Source organism: Manis javanica, chromosome 6, assembly GCF_040802235.1.
Source record: "Manis javanica isolate MJ-LG chromosome 6, MJ_LKY, whole genome shotgun sequence".
Classification (NCBI taxonomy): Eukaryota; Metazoa; Chordata; class Mammalia; order Pholidota; family Manidae; genus Manis; species Manis javanica.
The window spans coordinates 135,861,673-135,885,088 of record NC_133161.1 but is presented as its reverse complement, the minus strand read 5'-3'; the positions used below and the strand labels follow the sequence as shown (position 1 = coordinate 135,885,088).

The following is a 23,416-nucleotide window of genomic DNA, read 5'->3' as shown; positions in this document are numbered from 1 at the left end:
CCAGGAGCATAAAACAGAGACAAAAAAGCATAAAATAGAGAATAAGAGGAGACATTTAATATTTGTTATTATGACTGAGAACTTTCCAGAATTGAAGAAAAACGTAAAACCCTAGATTAAAGAACTATACCAAGTTCCAAGCAGGATCAATAAAAGCCAGTACAAACAGACATTTAGTATTGATTCCAAAGGACATCAAAGATGAAGAGAAAACCTTAAAAGATAACATACCTCTCCCCAAAGGGCAACCAAAAGGATAAAGAAAAAAATACCAGTTTTAAGAGGAGATGATTAATGACCCCATGACAGAGGGAGAGGGTCGCCATGAGGAAGAGCATGGCAGGAGACAGGCATTTTGAGTTGAACCTGAAAAATGTGTAGGATTTCAGGGGACGGAAGGAGGAAGGAAGCATTTCACCCATAGGTAGGGGCATGAACAGAGGTTTAGAGGAGGAATCTGGTGGTTCAGCCCCTACAGAGCTTCCCCTGGAGGCTAAGAGCAATCCTGGATATTTGGAATAAAAAAGGCCCCAGCTTTTGATCCCACAATCATTAGTGTACTTTGCCACGTATGCTAGTATGGCACGTGGCACACCCAGGCAGGGAGAAGGCCTGCTCAGGAGCCATCTGGAAGGGTTCTTGCTGTACCACCCACTCGGAGCACTAACATCTTCACTGCAGTAGATGACTGTGGCTCCGTGTGACCAAGATTCGGAATATCTGAAGGGGTTTTTAGGCTGGATAAACCCAGCAGAAGGGGGTAGATGAGAATGATTGAATTCATACGACTGAGTGAATTATGGATAATATGCTATACTTTACATAGTAAAGGTTATCTCTATAATAAACTTGAAGCAATATACTTCATTTCTATGTTTCAGTTCATTGCACTTCTTTATCCCTGTTTCATCCCTTTATCTCTCTGCATGTGCAATTTCAATGACCCTTCAGTTCACTAAGTGTCTTTAGCTGTGTCTGATCAACTATAGATTTTAAAACCCTCAGGTACACAGTATCAGATTGATGTCAGTCCTTGGTTTGTGATTCATTCCAGTCCCTCCTCATTAAGGAACTGGTGAAAGTCAGCCTGGTTTTTCTCAACTTTATTCATGTCCTCTTCTTTCTTCCTCCTGACCCCGCCTTACCTCTTTTCCTTCTCTGTGTCCCATGAGACTCCCATTGGTATGAACTGGACCTGGCATTTCTATATAGTAGATAGTTGACTAATCGCAGAAAATTATCATATTCCGTCTGCCACTTTCTAAGTTCTCAATTTAAATAAACACAAATATAACAATGCATTTTTATAGTTCCAGGTTTTGCTATCCTATTTTAGAACTGCACACTCATGTGCAAGGCTAGAACAAAGGGAGTTTGGCTTTTAGTGTGTGCTTTGCATTCCCCTAGAAAGGCTTCTTCCTCCTCTGATTTGCTAAGTGGTGGTGAAAGAGGTTCTACGGGGGTCCTTGATGGATAAAATTGACTTTCAGGATGAGCACCACCGCATGGGAGTCGCTGACCATTCCAAATAACAGGTGCATTGCATCAGCATCAAGGAAGCCTCCGACGGGAAGGGGAGTTCCTTATATAGCGTGACACGAGGGCCTGTCCCCAACAGATCTCTTCTGCCAATGTCATTTCCTCCTCTTCTTCAGGCCTAAAATGCCTGCTACTTGTGGAAGCGGTGAGGTTGGTGGGGGGGGCAACCAAGAATCACATTGTAACTTTATACTGTTTTATGTTTTAAATTCATATACAGTATTACATTGGTTTCAGGTGTGCAACATAGTGATTCAACAACTACATACATGCACATCATTGAGTGCTCACCACAATAAGTGTAGGTCCTGTAACTTTACATTAAAACTTTGTTATATCCTATTTATACTAGGCTTTTTTCAAGTTAGGTCTAATAGAAGCTGGAATTTCAGCAACTCTAAGTACCTTTAAAAGAGATGAGCCTGTCACAAGAAAAACAATTCCGTACACTGACCAATGTTAACAAGACTTACTATGGCGATCATTTTGCAATATATACAATACTATGCTGTACACCCGAAAGGGCAAAGCTTGAACAAACCATAAAATGTAAGACCTAAATGGGACTTCAGAAATCATGTAATTCTAGTTCAGTCTTTTCAGTTAACAGATAAAGGAAGTGAGGCCCAGACAGGCAAATGATGTATTATCCATTTCATGTCTTTCAGGTCTTCATTTACGAATATGTTGTTAAGGATTTTGGGCTCTACCTTCTTGGGAAATGCTCTTGTTTCTTTATCTTGTAATGTCTTTGTCTAATTTTGGTATCAGGGTGATTCTGATTTTTTTTTTATTTTGGTTTCATTAATCTACAATTACATGAGCAACATTATGTTTACTAGACTCCCCCCATCAGTCAAGTCCCCACCACATACCCCATTGCAGTCACTGTCCATCAGCATAGTAAGATGCTATAGAATCAGGGTGATTCTGATTTTATCAGAATAAAATGAGGTGGAAAGTGCTCCCTCTTTGTCTATTTTCTGAAAAACTTGTGTTGAATTCATAGCATTTTTCCTTGTTTGTTAGAATTCATATATGAAATTGTTTGGGCCTGGGGTTTCTTTATGGGAAGGTTTGTAGTTACAAATTCAATTTATGTCATAGCTACAGGGTTATACATATTTTCTATTTCTTTTTGGTTTCAGTTTTGGTAATTTGTGTCTTTCAAGGAATTTGCCCATTTTATTTATATTACCAAATTTCTTCTGATATTATTCATAATATATCCCCTTATCATTTTACTGCCTCCAAGTTCTGCAAGGATATTCTCTCTTTCTTTCCTGATATTGGTAATTTGTATCTTCTCTTTTCCTAGCAGTCTAGCCAGAAGTTTATCAGTTTTATTAATCTTCTCAAAGAAACTACTTTTGATTTCATTGAGTTTTCTCTTTTCTATTTCACTAATTTCCACTTTTTATTATTTCCTTTCTTCTATTCACTTTGAATTTAATTTGCTCTTTTTCTTGCTTTTAAGTGACAGCTTAAGTCATTTTATGCCTTTCTTTTGTAAGATAAACATTAAAGCTGTAATTTTTTTCTAGGCACTATTTGACATCTCACAATTTTTATATATTATGTTTTCGTTTGCATTTAGTTTAATTTGTTTTATAATCTTCTTTGTGATTTCTTCTTTGACCTGTAAGTTATTTAGAAGTATGTTGCTTGATTTTCAAATATTTGGGGAATTTTTCAAATACATTTTTGTTACTGAATTGCAATTTCAATTCTGTGATCAGAGAACATGATTTCAGTCCTTTTAAATATATCAGGAATTAATCTTGTAGTCCAGCATGTAATCAATTTTGATTAATATTCCATATGTACTAAAAAAGAATGTGTATTCTGCCACTGTTGGATGCATTGTTTCAGAAATGTTATTAGGTCAAGTTCATTGCTGGCACTTTCCGGGCTTCCACATTCCTACTACTTTATTGTTTTATCTATTACTGAGAGAAGAGTTCTGAAATCTCCAACTGTGAATATGGATTCATCCATTTCTCTTTTCAGTTCAGTAGGGTTTTACCTAATGAATTTTGAAACTGTCATTAGGTGCATAGACATTTAGAAATATGTTTTTTTAAATTAATTTGCCCCATTATTATTATTATGAAATACCCTTTCTTATCTCTGGCAATATACCTGTCTTGAAATCTACTTTGCCCATTATTAATATAGCCACTCCAGCAATCTTATGATTAGTGTTTGCATGATATATATTTTTCCATTATTTTATTTTTAACCTGTTTTTCTTAAAAAATTTCATGGAGATATGATTGACATACAAAAAGCTGTGCATACTTAATGTATACAACTTGATGAGTTTGGTGATAAGTATATACCCATGAAACCATCACCACAATCTATGCCATAGATATATCCATCATCTCCAGAGGCTCCCTCCTGCCTTCATTATTATTATTATTACTATTATTATTTTATGATAAGAACACAACATAAATCTACACTCTTAGCAAATTGTAGGTAACAATATTGTTAACTATAGGCTCTGTGCTGTGCAGCAGGTCTCTAGAAGTTATCCCCCCTGTGTGACCAAGGCTGTATACCCTCTGGCTGATACCTGTCTGTTTCCTCCTATTCCCAACCTCTGGCAACTATCAGATACTCTCTGCTTCTATGAATTTGATTATTTTAGATTTGTCGTGTAAGTGATGTCATGTGGCATTTGTCCTTCTGTGACTGGCTTCACATAGCAGTGTCCTCCAGGTTTATCCCTGCCATCACAAATGACAAGATTTCCTTCTCTTTTAAGAATGGACAATATTCCGTTGTATGTACCGACCACATTTTCTTTATCCACCCTTCCATTAATGGACGCTTGGGTTGCTTCCCTGTCTTCGCTATTGTGAATGATTCTGCAGTGGCCATGGGAGAGCAGATATCCCTTCAAGGTCTTGATTTCAGTATCCTTTTTTTCTTTGTATTTGAGTACATTTCTCACAGGCAGGATACAGTTGCTTCTTGCTATTTTTTTTTTTGAGAGGGCATCTCTCATATTTATTGATCATATGGTTGTTAACAACAATAAAATTCTGTATAGGGGACTCAATGCACAATCATTAATCAACCCCAAGCCTAATTCTCAACAGTCTCCAATCTTTTGAAGCATAACGAACAAGTTCTTACATGGTGAACAAGTTCCCACATAGTGAATAAGTTCTTACATGGTGAACAGTGCAAGGGCAGTCATCACAGAAACTTTCGGTTTTGATCATGCATCATGAACTATAAACAATCGGGTCAATTATGATTATTCGTTTGATTTTTATACTTGATTTATACGTGAATCCCACATTTCTCCCTTATTATTATTATTATTATTATCTTTTTAATAAAATGCTGAAGTGGTAGGTAGATGCAAGATAAAGGTAGAAAACATAGTTTAGTGCTGTAAGAGGGCAAATGTAGATGATCAGGTGTGTGCCTGTAGACTAAGTATTAATCCAAGCTAGACAAGGGCAACAAAACATCCACGGATGCAGAAGATGTCTCTCAAAACAGGGGGGGTGAGGTTCTAAGCCTCACCTCTGTTGATCCCCAATTTCTCACCTGATGGCCCCCCTGCGACTGTGCCTGTCTTAGGTTGTTCCTCCCTTGAGGAATCTTACCCGTCTCTGGCTAACCAGTCATCTTCCGGGGCCATACAGGGAAATGTAAAGTTGGTAAGTGAGAGAGAAGCAATATTGTTTGCAAAGGTTAGCTTTTTACTTTTTTGCAGATTTATGCCCTGTGGCTTCTATGCCCAGCATTTGTCTTGAGGTATCTTTACCACTTGGAAAAATTATGATACTTGGTAATTTCAATATGAGGCACGAATTCTACTTAGGGGTTGTAATTATGAAGGAAGAAGAGAAGCTATAGAAGTAGCAGATGGAAGAAAACATGGGAAGATTGATTATTTCTTTGACATATCTTCTTGTAGTGTAACATAAGCGTGTATAGGTTTTAAATTACTAATTAAATTGCGTGCACACATTAACATAATAGGAATACAGCTACATAACCAAAGCAGACCTACAATTACCAGCCGACGCTTCTTGCTATTTTTAACAAGTCTGACAACTAGTGTTTTATTTGAACTATTGAAACCTTCAGTCAGTGGGCAGCACAGGGAAAAGCTAACGCCTCCTTCTCCTAGCATTTGATTGTCTTCTCTGGTCTGTGTATCAATGGTCCTAGCACTTGATTTTTATCCTGAGTTTCTCAACACATATGTCCAGGTGCATTGATCCAATGGCACAAATGACAATATCTGCCTGCCTGAGTACACTGAGCCCTAGAAGTTCTGGGAACATTAGCTGCGAACAGCTCCAGCTGGGCTCTTTCTTGTTTCTAGCTGGTGCTGAGGAAGGGATCCCAGCCGGATTTCTCAAGGCTAAGAGAGGCTCAGCTTCTAACCAGCTATGGGCCATCTGGCAAGTTTTTGACATTCTGGGTATCACTGTCTGGCAAGTTTTTGACATTCTGCATATCACTGTCATCAGTTATGATAAAATGAGTTGATTGCACCCGAGGCTCTAAAGCCCCTCCCAGTTCTAATCTTCTGCAGGGCTATTAATTCTTCTTAGGGATCGCTATAGGCAAACAGCAGGCAGCGTGAACTAAACTAGTTCTGAGAACCTGTTAAGAAAAGTGCTGCGGAGCACTAGTGTAGAATAATGAGTTGGACCTCATCCACCCCGTTTCAACACAGGCTTCTTTCTCCTAATGATTTCGGCTCAGTTGCATCTGTGACAACAAGCCCTTTCCAAGGTATTTTGAGGTTGGCACCAGCACATCACTGGGGATTGGCTGGATTGAGCTCAGTACCTCCTTCTTCCCTTTTTGTTCTTCCTCTGTCCCCACCCTCCCCACCCCAGCTCCCAATGTAACCGCATTTGCATTTGCTGAAAAAGGCTCTAGGAAACAAGTCCAGGGTCCTTAGGCCCTGATGTGGGACCTCTAGGAGACTCAAACTCCCCGAGAATCTTTAGAGCTGCACTCTCAAATATGGTAGCCACTAGTCACCTGTGTTTACTGAGCCTTGGATTATGGCTAGTCCTAACTGAGATGTGTCATAAGCATGAAATACATACCAGATATATCTTAATCAGGAGATGGTTACATGAGTGTATACGCATGTCAAAATTCATCAACCTGCACATTAAGATTTGTGGATTTTATTGTATGTATCTCAATAAAAAGAGAAATACACAACAGATACATGACTTAGTATGAAAAAATGTGTAAAATATCTCATTAATGATTTTTACATTATTAGCATATTGAAATAATACTTATTATATATTGGGTTAAGATATAACATTAAAAGTTTTCCTGTGTCTTTTTATGTTTTTAAGGAGCTCCTAGAAAAATTTGAATTATGAATAAGGCCCACCTTACACTTCTGTGGTCTAGAGTATTACATTTAATACCTTTTAGTGATAGTAATAAATTTATTTATAAAGGGAAATATCCTGTAATTGGACACTCATTACATTAAATCACTTTAGCTACTCTATTGGTTTTCTCACCCCTCTCAAAGAATTAAAAGAAAAAAATCAGTCTTCAAAGACAAAAGGAATAAATATCACAGTTCTCTCTTTTTTTCTTTCAAATTACTGGGGTCTTTGGGTAAAGGAGTGATAGCAGGACACTGGCTATATTAGCAAAGAGTGAGCCTTTGGGTAAATTTTTGTTGTTATCCAGGACAGGGCAATGTGGCCGGAAGCCAATTGTTCATCTAGAAATGAATTGCAAAACCACCTGTGTACATCTGTACACCTTTAGCTTCCCCAGCTGCACTTTGCTGAGATTAAACACACAGACACACATACACAACTGACATTATATATCAGTGTTAGGCAATTTTCCTCCTGGCTATTTTTTTCTCTATTACTCTTATCAGTATTGGTATTGTCCCTCTTCTTTCTGTTTCTTGCGAACTGGGTGAACCAGGGACTTGTTTCCTTCACACAGCAGCTGCTTCAGAAATAACAGGATTTGCAGGAAAAGAATTTGTGAGCTAAATCTTCACCTTGAAGTGTTTTGAAGTGGGCAGGGGGCTCTAGGGTATGAGAGTAGCAAGAGTTTTCAGTATTCTGGCAAAGAACTGTTTGGGGTAGAATAACTTGTCTCCAGGAAGAACTCTCAAAATGAGATGTGTTGTCTGTCCTTCATTTTGTGCAGGAACAGTGTCCTGGGTGTGGCAAGGGCAATAGTGCATAGTCAGCTGGCACCATGCCCTGTGAGATACTGTTCTCTCCTCCATCACAAGCATCCAAGACGAGGCAGGCAGGGGTTCCCCGGGTCTTGGAGGAGACACCAAGACATTGGTTGCTGCCTAATACCTCTGTGTGTGCAGGGGAGGCAGTGCGTGGAGAATTTCCCCCAAATCTATGGCTACAGATAGAAATGACCACTCCTGGTGAGCAGCAGGCCTTACTACAGGTTCTCACCCTATGTCCTGGGGGCTGTTGCAAGAGCCTCTGTCTGGCTGCTCTGCTTCCAGTTCAGCCCACCTATGGAACCACTACATTAGAGTCCGAGGGGTCTCCCAAGACACTGATCTGACACCACTGACCCTATCATGCCCAAAACCCTTCAAACAACCCTCTGTAACTTCTGGGAAAAGTTTGAATCTGCAGCATGTCTAACATGGCCTTCCACATCTGTTTCTTTTCTAGCAGCATCTCTTATCCTATACTGGCAGCCCCCCAAAGACATCTTTCTCTCTTCTTTCGGAACCTTTTCTGACATTATTCTGAAATAATTCCAGTTCAATTTTACAGATACTTATTGAGCATTTATCATGTCTCGGGCACTGTTCTGAGGTTACAAATGTGGAAAGGACAAGGCCCTGACCTAAAGAAATCTGTAACACCTGGAATGCTCTTCACTACTCCATCTGTCTGGTGAAGAGCTCAGCCTGTGTCACAGCAGCCTTGCCAAGATGAACTGTCCCCATGCCTGTTTCTGTAACAGCTACAACAGGGCTGCACAAAGTGCCAGTCCACTATGAGGAAAGGAGTGTGTGCCAGAATTTGAGTCAATGCACCGCTGCTTTTTCTTTGAGACTTGATTAAAACATCCTGTCAGCAGAACTGAATAATGTATTTAATGATGCTCGCCAGTGATAAACACTTTGAAGGCCAACCGCAGGGTGTCAGACCCCAGAAGGAAAAAATAAAGAGAATAAGAGAAAAGGTAGAACTTTGAACATAAAGTTGCTGAAAATTTGGAAACTATATAATACAAAAGGAGTTGTAGCTAGTGGGGTAGAACTTGTAGCTAGTACGCCAACAAGGAAAATAAAGTGGAATCATAAAAAATAGCCCATAAGAGAATATAGTCAATGATTCTGAAACATCTTTCTACATTGATAGATAGCAACCACACTAGAGGGGATGAGGATTTGATAACATGGGTAACTGTTGAACCACTGTGTTGTACATTTGAAACCAACATAACATTATATATCAATGATACTTCAATCTAGAAAAATAGTCCATAAGAAGACAGAAAATAAAGGGGAAAAAGAACAAGGAACACACAGATATGAAGTGAGTAGTCTAAATAACCCAATTAGAAAATTTTCAGAGATCATGATATTGGATGAAAACGAAGAACCAACTATATGCCACCTACAAGAAACCTACTTTAAACATAAAGACACAAAGGAGTTAAAAGTAAATGAATGATAAAAGATGAGCCATAGTAACACTCATCAAAATAAAGCCAAAGTGGGTATATTAATATCATACAAAAAAGATTTCAGAGCAAAGAATATTTCCAGGGATAATGAGGGGAATTTTACAATGGTAAAGAGGCTGATTCATAAAGACAACCTCAAATCTTATGCTCATTCCCCTAATAGCAAAGCTTCAAACACAAAGAAAAAACTGATTGCATTGCAAGAGAAATAAGAGTCCACAATTACACTTGGAGATTTCAACACCCATCTCTCAATAACTGATGGAACAAGAAGACAGAGTCAGTAAGCATACAGAAGATTTGAACAACACTCTCAACTGACCTGACTTACATGACATTCATAGAACATACCGTCCAACAGCAGCAGGACATACATTCTTGTCAACATTTGCCATGTATGTAATGGTAATGGGCCATCAATACATTTCAAAAGATTCAAGTCATAAAAATGTCTGTTGTTTGGCCACAGTGGAATTAAATTAGAAATTGGTAACAAAGTTCTCTGGAAAAATCCCCAAATATTCGTAAACTAACTAATGGAGTTCTAAACAACCCATCAAGTAAAATAGATCAAGTGGGAAATTAGAAAGCATTTTAAATGGAATGAAAGTGAAAAAAGCAACATGTCTAAAGAACAGAATACAGCTAAAGCAGTACTTAAAGGGAAATGTGCAGTACTAAATACCTATATTAGAAAAGAGAAAGGTCTCTAATCAATTACTTCACCTGCTACCTTAAGAAACAAGAAGAAGAGCAAATAAAATTCAAAGTAAGAAGAAAGTAATATGTAATAGAGCAGAAACATATAAAATAAAAATAGAATATAGAGAAAATCAATGAAACCAAAAGTTAGCTCTTTGAGATGATTAATAAAATTGACAAACCTCTAGCCAGACTGATTGGGGGGGGGGAACACATCACAAATTACCAATATAGATAAGAGAATATTATGAATAACTTTGCTGAAAAATTTGCATCTAAATGAAATGGGAAAATTCCTTTAAAGAAACAAACTACCAAAATTCATTCAAGACATAGATAACATGAATAACCATATATACGTCTTGGAGAAATTAAAACATTACTGAAAAACTTTAAAGAAAAATACAGGTTCAAATGACTTCACTGGCTGAATTCTATCAAACATTTAAAGAAGACAGAATAAATTCTACAAAAACTCTTCCAGGAAATTGAACTGGCAAGAATACTTCCAAGTCCTTCTTTCAGGTGAGCATAACTATGATATTAAATCTAAGATATTACAGGAATCAAAAACCAGAGAGCAATATCCTTGATGACCTTAATAAATCACACAAAACAGATGCAAAAATTCTAAACAACATTTTAACAAATAGAGTTCAAAAATACATAAAATGGGTAATGATCACACAGAGCTTAACCCAGGAATGCAAAGTTAGGTTAACATTTGAAAATCAATCAATGTAATTTACCATGCTGACATATATATTTTTAAACCATTTGATTATCTCAATATATGCAGAAGAATCTTATAAAATCTAGTATCTTACCTGATAGGTAGGAGTCTGTCTATTAGGTGTGTTCAAGGAACCGCAAGGTCAGTGTGGCTGGTGTGGAATGAACGAGAAAGAGAAGATGAGGCGATGAGAGAGGTGGCAAGGGTTAGATCATATACGATCTCCTAAAGACTGGCTTTTCCCTTTCTCAGTGACTTGAAATGCTTTGGGGGGATTTCAGGAGAGGAGTGACATTGTTTCAATTTAGATGTTAACCAGATGGCCCTTACTGCTGTATTGAGAACAGGGATGTGAAGAATACAGAAATCTGGAGACATTTGTTTTGCAATTATACATGTGATAGATGACAGTGGTTTGACCAAGGGCTATGGAAGTGGAGGTGGTAAGAAGTGTTAGGATTTTGGATTTGGTGTTGAAGGATTGCCTGAATGCAAGGTATAATAAAGAGGGACGAGTCAAACATGAGTCCCGCATTTCTGTCCTGAGCAAGTGAAAGACTGGAATTACCATTAAGTATAATAGTGAAGATTTTAAGAGGAGCAGGTGCAGGGGAGGGGGGTACTGAAGATGAGGAGGTTGGTTTTGAATATATTAAGTCTGAGACGTCTATTAGACACGCAAGTGAAATGTTAAGTAAGCAGTAAGAAATACAAGCCCAGAGAGTAGGAGAGAAGCCCAAACTGAACACAGGAATTTGAAAGTCATCAGCTTATGAATGCTAATAACACCACAATAGAGGAAGAGATCGCCGAAGGAGTTGGTGTAGATAGAGAAGAGGTCTAAGGACTGAGGGTGTGGCCACCAACTTAAAAGTTGAGGAGGTAAGAGCCTCTCTCCCTCTGGATATTAGCCCTTAGGGTGTGCCCAGCACTGTTTCCAGCACTTTGCACTTTATAGCTCATTTAATGCTCACCCTGTAAAGTAAGTACTATTATTATTACAATTTTATAGTGGACCAAACTAAGAAACAGAAAGTTTAAGTAACTAACAAAGAATAAGAAATCATACTGTAAGAATAGAAACCAGCAACACTGAAGAGAAGACACCAGGGCTCAGATGCATTGCAATGAAAACTAAATAACACAGATTCACGTTACACACAGGCATATGGTGTGCACTGACAGCTGCTTACAATACATTGTTTAAAGGAATAAAAGTTACAGCCACTCTACAAAGATGTTAAAACAAAAATAGGAAGAAATGTTGTCTAAGTAGATGAGTGAAGGATTCATTCTTAAAAATAACATAACCCTAAGAAACAGGAATCCAAAATACATGCCCTGTACTTCAGAGAAAAGTAAGGAAAACATGAATTCAATGAAATAAAAATAAGCGATAAGATGAGACTACAAAATGAGATGGAAAATGATCATTACAGAGCTAAGAAAAAAGCTGAGGAGCAAAACAATTATGAAGCTAACAGTAAGAGACAAAATTAACATATCTAACTGCTAAATTCATCACATCCAGTGAAAGCTTGGATATAATTCACAGAAAATGCACAGGAAATGACAAAGTTGAAGAGCCTACGAGGAAGATAAAGATTTGGAGAGTTGCTAATGATCTAACACATGACCTTCGTGTCCCCAAGGGAAATATCACAACATATGAAATAGAAAAAATATTTTCTAATATAAAAGAATAGGAAGAAGAATTGTGTCAGGAAATCCAAAGGATACATTGGGATCTGGGAAAATGATGCTAAATGCTCAACTCTGAGACACATCTTGATGAACTTGCTACACTTCTGAGTAAAAGAAAAAGGTCTTCTGTACCCAAGAACAAAAAGTAATTCACTTAAAATGGTGAGGAGTAGGGTGGGAGAAGGCAATGAGAATCAGGTAACATTTCATGCAAGAAGATGGTAGAAGAAAATCCATAAAGCTCTGAGGAAAAGCAAATGAACACAAGAATTTTCCACCAGACAAGTTGTTGTTAAAACATTAGACAATGTCAAACATATAAAAACTCAGGAAATATAATATCACTGAGCAATTCTTATAAATGAAAATGAATCACACTCAACCAAGAGATGAATCAGAAATAGACTAGTATGGGCATCAAAATTTTCCTTATAGAGGGCACTTTACTTAGAGAAAACATACTTTGATAAGCTTCTAGAGATAATATTATTTTCTACCTTAACGGACTTTTCTGTGTCTGTGATATTATCGCTACTGTTATTTACTTACTATGTTTTTTAAGGTAATTCACTTTTTTTAGAGTCATTTTTGAAAAAGGAACCTTGCTACCATAAGCCTGAAAGAAAAATTGGCATCGCTTACAATAGAAAACAGCAAAAAATAAAAATAAATTCAATGAAACCAAAACAATGCTATTAATTGATTGATCTAACAAAAACTGTTGCCAGTTTTCAAAGAGATGAGCCTGAAGCCTGCTTTCTCTTTGATAAAAAAGGATTGTTGTTACAGGTTATATGCCTATTCCCACCAAAACGGAGGCTTTCTCTTTAACTAACCTTACTAACAGACAGAGTGTAATGTCTCATCGTGTGATTCAACTTAATTTAATCCCATGTCCTTTTATCACATTAAATCTCTCATTTTGGGAAATACAGATAAAGGATGAGACCCTGTAAACAAAGCAAATAAAATATCCTGCTTGGGAAAGGAAGAGAAAACTGTTTCACTTGTCTTACAGGAGAGATAGGAAGATACAAAGGAAAAAGAAGCAAGAATGGGTGCATTAGTTACCTAGGACGGCCATAACTAATTGTCACAAAGTTGGTGGCTTAAAATACGAGAAATTTGTTCTCTCACAGTTATGGAAGCCACAAGTCCCAAATCAAAGTGCTGGCAGGGCCGTGATCCTTCTAAAGTCTCTAGGGGAGATTCCTTCCTTGGTTCTTCCAGCTGTTGGTGGCTCCAGGTGTTCGGTGGCTTGTGGCCACGTAACTCCAATCTCTGCCTCTGTCTTCACATCACCTTCTCCTCCTCACTATGGGCCTCCCTTCCGTGTGTCTCTTACAAGGATACCTGTTACTGGATCAGCGCCCCGAAGTCCAGGATGACCTCCTCTCAAGATCCTTAATTACAACTGCAAAGACACTTTCTCCAAGTAAGGTCAAATTCACAGATTCCACTAGGGTTGGAACATACAACTATCTTTTGGAGGTCCTCATTGAATCTACTACAGTAGACAAGGAGAAAAAAGAATCAGTGAGATGCTTTTTTTTTTTTTGAGAGGGCATCTCTCATATTTATTCATCAAATGGTTGTTAACAACAATAAAATTCTGTATAGGGGGGTCAATGCTCAATGCATAATCATTAATCCATCTCAAGCCTAATTCTCATCAGTCTCCAATCTTCTGAAGCATAACGAACAAGTTCTTACATGGTGAACGAATTCTTACCTAGTGAATAAGTTCTTACATGGTGAACAGTACAAGGGCATTCATCACAGAAACTTTCGGTTTTGATCATGCAATATGACCTATAAACAATCAGGTCAAATATGAATATTCGTTTGATTTTTATACTTGATTTATATGTGGATCCCACATTTCTCCCTTTATTATTATTATTATTTTTATTTTTAATAAACTGCTGAAGTGGTAGGTAGATGCAAGATAAAGGTAGAAAACATAGGTTAGTGTTGTAAGAGAGCAATTGTAGATGATCAGGTGTGTGCCTGTAGACTATGTGCTAATCCGAGCTAGACAAGGGCAACAAAACATCCATGGATGCAGAAGCTTTCTCTCAACACAGGGGGGGTGAGGTTCTAAGCTTCACCACTGTTGTTCCCCAATTTCTCACCTGATGGCCCCCCTGCGACTGTGCCTGTCTTAGGTTGTTCCTCCCTTGAGGAATCTTACCCGTCTCTGGCTAACCAGTCATCTTCCGGGGCCATACAGGGAAATGTAAAGTTGGTAAGTGAGAGAGAAGCCATATTGTTTGAAAGAGATGCTTTTAAGATGGGAATTTATTTGAATGAAATTCCCTGGTGGCTAATCAGCAAAATGATCAATCCTTTCAGCATGCGGATGTTGAATGTTCCTTTTCCAATTATTAAATTGCTAGAATGTACAGCTTCCTTTCTCTTTCTCTAAATTTTCTGTCATGCTATTACAAACACACACCCACATGCACAACTTTTCAAACTCACCTGTTGTATGTGTGCATGTATATTTTTATCTCAAGTGCACTCGTTTAAGTAGATCATATTCTTCCTTTCATGAAATGCTATCATTTGTCCATGCAAAACCCCCTTTTGTCTTAATCTGTTTTTTATTTTACACAACATTATATTTTTGAGACCTATCCACATTTTACATGTATCTCAAGTTCATTCCTTCCAAATACTAGCAGTATTCCATCATAGTCATACAATACATTTTACTACTACTAGGCTTCCCTAAATGACATGTCCACCTGTAAGGGATGTCTATCTCTCCACTACGACAGTCCAATGTGATAAACATACTCTTGATGTCTCCTTCTGCACTTAAATTTGAGTTTTCCTACTGTGGAACTGCTTGGTTATAGGATATATGCACACTGAAGTTCAAGACAGCTAGCTCTCCAAAATGTCTGTGCCAATTTACTCTTTCACCAGCCATGCATTAGGGTTTCCATTTCTTCACATCCTTGCCAGCACTTAATATTATGTAGCTTTATAATTTTTGCCAATCAAATGAGTGTAAAGTGTCACTTTATTCCTTTTTATAGGTTTGCATTTCTCTGGTTATTAGAAAGATTAAGCATATTTCCATATACCTACCAGTAGGTCGTGTTTCCTTTTTTGGGTATTGCCTATTCACAGGCTTTTCCTAGTTTTCCATGGGTGTCTCTATTTTTCTGGCTGATATGCCACATATCAGTCCTTTGTTACTTTTAGAAACAGCAAATATCTTCCCCCTTATCAGCTTTCTGTTAATGTCGCATAGCATCCTTCATTGAACAGAATTCTTTCTTTTTATTGTGTTCAAATATATCAATTTACCCCTTTCTGTATTGTGTTGGGGGAGGACTTCCTTGACCCCAATGTCAAAAAATATATTCTTCTAAATTTTCTCTCATTAGCTTTGTAGTAAGACCTTTTATATTTAGATATTTGTTCCATACAGAATCTTTATTTTCCTATGTGATGTAAAGTATGAGTTCAAATTAATTTTTTGCCATTGGAAGAGCTAAATTTTCCAAAACCATTAACCAAATAACATGTTTTAAAATTTTTTTGAAGGATTTTGGTCTTTTGAAAACCAGTTTCTACTCACAAAATAATAAAGAATAAAAAAAGGAGATATCAAACTGAGCAAGGATATGAGTTAGCAATTCATAACAACAAATGCAAATAGCCAAAGACTATGTTCAAACTCACTAGTGAACAAAGAACTTAAAATCAAAACAACAGTGAAATATTTTCAATCCTCAAGTTGGCAAAGATTTAAAAATTAAAATACTGCTTGGTGTTGGTAAGAAAATGGGAAAATGAATATTCATAATCTACCAATGGGAAAGTTGGTAAAAACATTTTAGGGGGATATTTTGAAATATTAAATACCCTTGCCTGTGATTACATTTTTATTTACAAAATTCCTTTCAGGAGAATGTAATCTATGGAGAAAATCATAGCAATGTCCATGCAATCAGAGAGTGCTTCATGAAGGAAGAAGCTCTAAACTGACATTTAAGGAAATCTCTGTCGTGTCACAGAGGGACCACAGAGACTATGGAACAGAAACTTCATTGACCACAGGCAAAAATATAAAAGTTGCAAAAATAGTTTGGAAAAGTCATTATACAAACAGATGACTGATGCCCCAAAACCCATCCCTGAAGAGGAATAGAATCTGATTCCCAGAGTTACCAGTTTTCACCAACTAGTTTCCAACAAAAAAAAATTACAAAGCAAACAAAAAAACCCAGGAAGATATATGACTCATTCACAGGCAACGAAGAACTTGACAGAAACTATACTTAAGGAAAGCTGGATATTAAAATTACTTGTCAAAGACATTAAATCAACTGTCTTAGATATGCTCAATGAGCCAAGGGAAACCAAAGACAAAAAACTAAAAGAAATCAGGAGAGTAGTGTACGAACAAATAGGGAATCTCACTAAAGAAACAGAAATTATGAAAAGAACTCAGTAAAAATTCTGGAGCTGAAAAATATAACTGAAGTAAAAATTCATTACAGGAATTTGATGGCGGATTTGGGCTGGCAGAATAATGAACTGGCAAACTTGAAGATAAGGCAACTGAAATTATCTACCTCTGAAGAGCTAAAAGAAAAATAAACAAATAAATATGAACAAAAGCTGTGGGAACACCATCAAACATACCAACATCTGTAGCATCAAAGCCCAGAAGAGACAGAAAAAGGGAAAGAAAAAATAGTTGAAGAAATAATGGCTGAAAGCGTCCCAAATTTGATCCAAGACTTGAAAATAAACACATCCAAGAAGTTCAACAAACTGCAAGCAGGATAAACTCAAAGAGATCCACACCAAAACACTAGTCAAATTGTCAAAAGACACAGAGAGAGTCTTGAAATCAGAAAAGAGAAGCAATTCATCACATACAGGCAATCCTCAGTAAGATTAATGGCTGACTTTCACCAGAATGAAGAAACCACGGAGGCCAGAAAGCTCTGAGACTTTATGTATATATTTAAAGGGCTTAGAGAAAAAACACTACCAACTAGTATTTTTTCATATCTGCCAAATTCTGTATCTGGCAAAACTATTCTTTGAGAATGATGGAAAATTTAAGACATCCCCAGATAAACAAAAACTGAGGAAGTTAGTTATTTGAAGACCTGGTAAAACTCTCTAGGCTGACATGAAGGGACACTCAAAAGTAAAAAGCAATATGAAGAAATAAAGAACACTGATAAAGGGAACTACATAGACAAATACAACAGTCAGTATTATTTTACTTTTTGTTTGTAACTCCTCCCTTTTTCCATATAATTTAAAAAGTAAATGCTTAAAACAATAATTATAATCTATGTTAATGGGCATACAATATATAAAGATATTATATGTAACAATAACAATATAAAGGGGAGGGACAAAGATGTATTAGGGTAAGGGGTTTGTATTCTATTGAAACTAAGTTGGTATTATTCAAACTAGGTTGTTAAACTTTAAGAGGTTAGTTGTAATCCCTAAGGTAACCACAAAGAAAATAACTAAAAAATATACAGAAAGGGAAAAGGAATCAAAATGATGTACTATAAAAAATAAACAATCAACTAAATGCCAAAAAAATTAGTAATGGAGAACTTCGGGAACAAAAAGCATATAAGACATAAAGGAAACAGCTAACTGGCAGAGCCAAGACTTTTGTTATCAGCAATTACTTTAAATGAAAATGAATTAAACTCTGTAATCAAAAGGCATGCATAGGCTGTGCTATAGACCGAATGTATACCCCCAAAATTCATATGTTGAAACCTAACCTATAATGTGATGGTATTAGCAGGTAGGGCCTTTGGGAGATAATTAGGTCATGAGGGTAGAATCCTCATGAATGGAATTAGAGACTCCAGAGACTTAAAAAGAGACTCCAGAGAGCTCCCTCACCCCTTCCACCTTGTGAGGGCACAGTGAAAAAATATTGCCTACAAACCAGTGAGTGGGTCCTCACCAGATACCAAATCTGCCAGCACCTTTAGAACTGTAAGAAATAAATTTTTGTTGTCTATAAGCTACCCAGTCTAACATATTTTGTTATGGCAGCCCAAACAGACTAGAACAGGCAGATGAACAAAAATCATGATCCAACTACATGCTCTCTACAAAATACTCACTTTATCTAAGGACACAGATAGGTGGAAAGTGAAAGGGTAGACAAAATAGCCCATGCAAACAGTCAGAAATCAAAAGAGAGCTGGTGTGGCTATACTAATATCAGACAAAGTAAACATTAAGTCAAAAACTGTTACAAAAGACAAAGAAGGACATTACGCTGATAAAAAGATAAATTCCCCAAGAAGATATAACAAGCATATATGTACCAAACCTTAGAGACCCTAAATATATGAAGCAAACATTGACGGAGTTGAAGGGAGAAATAGACAACTCTACAGTAATAACTGGAGACTTCCATACCTCTCTTTCAATAATGGATAGAATACCTAGACAAAGGAACAATAAGGAAACAGAAACCTTGAACAGTGCTATAAACCTACTGCACCTAGTGGACGTACAGAACACTCCACTCAACAACAGCGATGCACATGGAACAAGTCTCCAAGATAGGCCATATGTTAGGCCACAAAACAAGCATTAATAAACTTTGAAAGATAGAAATCACAGGAAGATTAAAGATGGCAGCTTGAGAAGCGAGTTAGAAACCTCTTCCCCAAACCACATATAATATGAAAATATAGCAAACACAACTAATCCTGAAAGGGTGACAGGAAAGAAGATTACGACAGACTGCCTACATCTGGGGAAAAGAAAAGCTCTCACAGAAAAGGGAAGCTTGTGAGGATGTAAACTGAGAGAGAATATGTGGAGCAAGAGTGGAGGAGATCCACCAGAGGACCGAAGAGAAGGGACTTGCATGATGGATGATGTTGATGCTCAGAGACCTGGAACGACACTATGTAGCAGTCATGGCAAGAAACCGGGAAGCTGAAGAGATTCAGAAGGGACTTTTCCCCATATAAAATGAAACATATACATTACCTGATGTGTTTGGACATACTGAACAAAATTTATAGTTTTCTTTGAGAGTATGAGGATGAATTAGTAATAGGTACATAGAAAACCAAGCAAATAAAACAAATGAGGCAATCATGAATGCCAGGAAAAATAAACAAAGAAAATTGTACAATAATGAAAATGCTATTATAGTGCACATATATATAGATGACATATATACATAAGGTCTATATATAGATTCCTCTATTAAAAAATTTATTTAATCATAGTAATGTAAACACTGAATATTGATTTAACCCCAAATTGTGATACAACTATATTGAAAAGATGGAGAAAGAGAGTTTGCAAGAGGAGACATATATAACAGAGATAAAATAGTTACCCTTCAAAGTAGGATGTCAATAGTTATTATCTAAAATGTTTTTTTGAAAAATCAAGAAATACTAGTTTAACCCATTTCTATTTAGAAAGTTAAATACTAAGAGAAAAAACTGACAGACTTGAATATTGTGGCTGTTAGAGATCTGGAATCAGGGGTGAGGAGAGGTGGGTTAGAAGACTTCTGTTTTTTGTTTTTCTCATTAAAAATCCTGTCCCATTATCTGATTGTTCAAATCATTTATGCATATTATTAAGCATTGTATTACATAGTTATTCAGTGAAGATTATGAATACTGCATATAGCATGAGTGAAAATAACTGCCTGAATCTTACTTTCCAATTAGAGCATATTACAGATTCAATAAATACTTAGTTTTAAGCAGCTTAGAAGAAAGTGAAGATAGTGTGCTAGAAAATTATGATGATGATATAAAATGTGGTTCTAAGGATGACAAAAACCCTGATGTTGGAAATGCTCATGAAGAGTTTGAATAAAATTGTTTAATGAATATATATGAGTAGAAAACATTGTAAAATAATATTAAATAATATGACATTATAAGTATATATTTGTAAATTTTAAAAAAAGATAGAAATCATATAAAATATCTTTTCCAACCACAATGGAATGAGATTGGAAGCCAATAACAAGAGTAAACTGGAAAAATCACAAATAGGCATAAATTAAATAACACACTCTCAGACACTGAATGGGTCAAAGAAGAATCACAGAAGACACCTGAAAATATCTTTAAAAAACAAAACCAAATACACAACATACCCAAACTTACAGTAGACAGTGCTAAAGAGGAAGTTTATGGCTATAAATACTTACATTAACAAGGAAGAGAGAGCTCAAAAACCTAACCTTACAACTTAAGTAAGGAGAAGAACAAACTTAAACTAAAGCTTAATCAGCTTTCAAAGGAAGGAAATACTAAAGATTAGAGCAGAGATAAAGCAGAGAATAGAAAAACAATCAAGAAAATCAATGAAGCCAAGAGTTGGCTCTTCAAAAGATCAGCAACATTGACAAACTTTTAGCTAGAGTAACAAAAAAAAAAAAGAGAGAGAGAGAATATGCTCAGATTACTAAAATCAGAAATGAAAGTAGGGACATTATGACCAATGTTACAGAAATAAAAAAGATTAAAAGAGAGTACGATGAACAGTTGTACACCAACAAACCAGACAACCAAGACTAATTAGACAAAAATCTAGAAATACTACCAGGACTGAATCATGAAAAAAATAGAAGAATCTAGATAAACCTGTAACTAGCAAGGACATTGAATCAATAATCACAAACCTCCAAACAAAGAACAGCCCTGGAGCAGATGGCTTCACTGGTAAATTCTATCAAACATCCAAAGAAGAGTAAATACTAATCCTGAAACTGTTCTAAAAAGCTGAAGAGGATGGATACTTCCTAACTCACTCTATGAGGTCAGCATTTTCAAGCTAAAGACACCACAAGAAAAGTGTGGACAAGTATCCCTTGTTAATACAGACGCAAAATTCTTCACAAAATATTATCAAACCAAATCCAGAGCATATTAAAAAGATTAATCACTATGAACAAAATAGATAAGGTGACTTCATCAAAATTAAAAACTTGTGTGTGTCATAGGGCACCACAGAAAGGGAGAAAATATTTGCAAATCACATATCTAATAAGGGTTGAAAATCCAGAATATGTAAGAATTCCTACAACTCAATAACAAAATGATATTCAAACTTGGTCAAAAGACTTGAATAAACATTTCTCCAAAGAAGATGTATAAATGGCCATTAGGAGCATGAAAACATCTTATCTTCAGTCAGTAAGATGTAATCAAAACCACAATGAGACACTACTTTGCATCTACTATGGTGACCATGATTTTTTTGTAATAGGAAATAACAAAGGTTGGCAAGAATGTAGAGAAATTGGAACCCTCATGCATTGCTGTTAAATGGTGCAGCCACTGTGGAAAAGCTTTAGTATTTCCTCAAAAAGTTAAATACAGAATTACATTATGACCTGACAGTTCCATCCTGAATATGTACGTTTTTTTTTCATTGAAAAGAGGGATTCAGTACTTGTAAGACAATGTTCATAGCAGCATTATTCACAATATCCAAATGGTAGAAGTAATCCAAATATCCAACAACTGATGAACTGAATATAAAACATGATAGATATGTACAGTGGAATATTACTCAGCCATAATAATGAATGAAATTCTGATACATGCTGCAACTTGGATGAAGACATTATGCTAATTGAAATAAGTCAGACACAATAACACAAATGTATGATTCCATCTGTATAAAATACATAGAATAGAGAACCTTATAGAGGTAGAAAATACACTAGAGGTGTCAGGTAAATGGGGAGTTATGGGTTGGTTAATGGATACAGAGCTTCTTTTGGGGGTGATGAAGAATTTTAGAAATAGTGGTGATGGTTGTACAACATATGAATATAATCAAAAGCACTGAATTGTAGCCTTAACATGGTTAAAAAGGCAAATTTTATGTTATATATATTTTACTGCAATAAAAATAAATACATAAATAAATAAAGTGATGGCCCTTCATGGCAATAAGAAAGAAGGAATTACTGATTCATACAAGTTAGATGATTCTCAAAAACATAATGTCAACTGAAAGTTAGATGCAAAGACATTAAGAGAAAAGGGAGAATATGATTCAGTGTGGTTTAGGAAAATAATCCTGGCAGAGGCTGGGAATGAGGAAGAATTGAATACAAAGGGGCAAGGGGGAACTTTCTGGGGGTGGTAGAAATATACTTTGTTTGTGGTGGTGTTTGCATGACTGTTTATATTTATCAAAACTCACTGACCTCTACACCTAAAAATAATTAACTTTACTCCATGTAAATTTTGCATCAATAAATTTGCTTTTCTAAATCCCTTTGCAGAAAGGCCTTTGCATTCGGAAGCTGCAGATCCAGTCCAATCCCAGCACTTAACATGCTCCTGCAATTTGATTCTCTTCTCCAGGGCAGCCCGAACAGCCATGCCCACTGATTGCTGTGAATTTGAAAGCCCTTGGCTTGATGATATTTTTTATTTCCAACAAGTGTCCAGGTTGGGGTCATTTCCAGCTGTAGAAACCTGGCTGCTGGGGACCTGTAAGCAGGCAATGGGGAGGTGGAGGTGACAGTCCACCGGAGGCAGGAGACTCATGGAACCACGGTAAGGCCAGAGCTGGGCAGGGAAACAGAGAAGGAGAGAGGAGCCCCTGGCACTCCTGTGCTTCCGCTCCTACCCCTCTACCCAGGAAAGGGAAATTCCTCCTTTCCTATAATCCTACATCAAAAGAGTTTTTGGCAGCTGCTCCAGCAAACAAATGGGGAATGCATGCTCTCTCCTGGCTGAGGCGCTTGTCTCTGACCCCTCATAGTAAAACAGATACACCTCTGGTGATTCTGGTGACAGGCAGGCTGCCCTGGCCTTCCCCTGATGGCCCGTCACTGACGTGGCACCCAGATCCTGTCACACTCCCCAGGAAAGGACACTGCCCGCCTCGTCCTGCTCCCCTCCCTGGGGGGCTAGTCCAGACCTGTCCCTGGCTTCCTCTCTCGGTCCTAATCCTGCAAGCCCAGCAGGGGTTGCTGGGGGCAGGCCATGGGCGTGCCTC

General features: G+C 37.0%; 1 protein-coding gene across 1 annotated transcript in view; it reads right to left on the bottom strand.

The window, feature by feature from the left end:
* Nucleotides 1-23,416, bottom strand: part of LOC140850013 (uncharacterized) — a 146,876-nt gene that overhangs the window by 51,686 nt on the left and 71,774 nt on the right. Inside the window, exon 3 of the transcript XR_012132635.1 lies at nt 10,782-10,838. The gene's annotated coding sequence lies outside the window, so the exon portion shown is untranslated. The remainder of the gene's footprint in view (nt 1-10,781; nt 10,839-23,416) is intronic.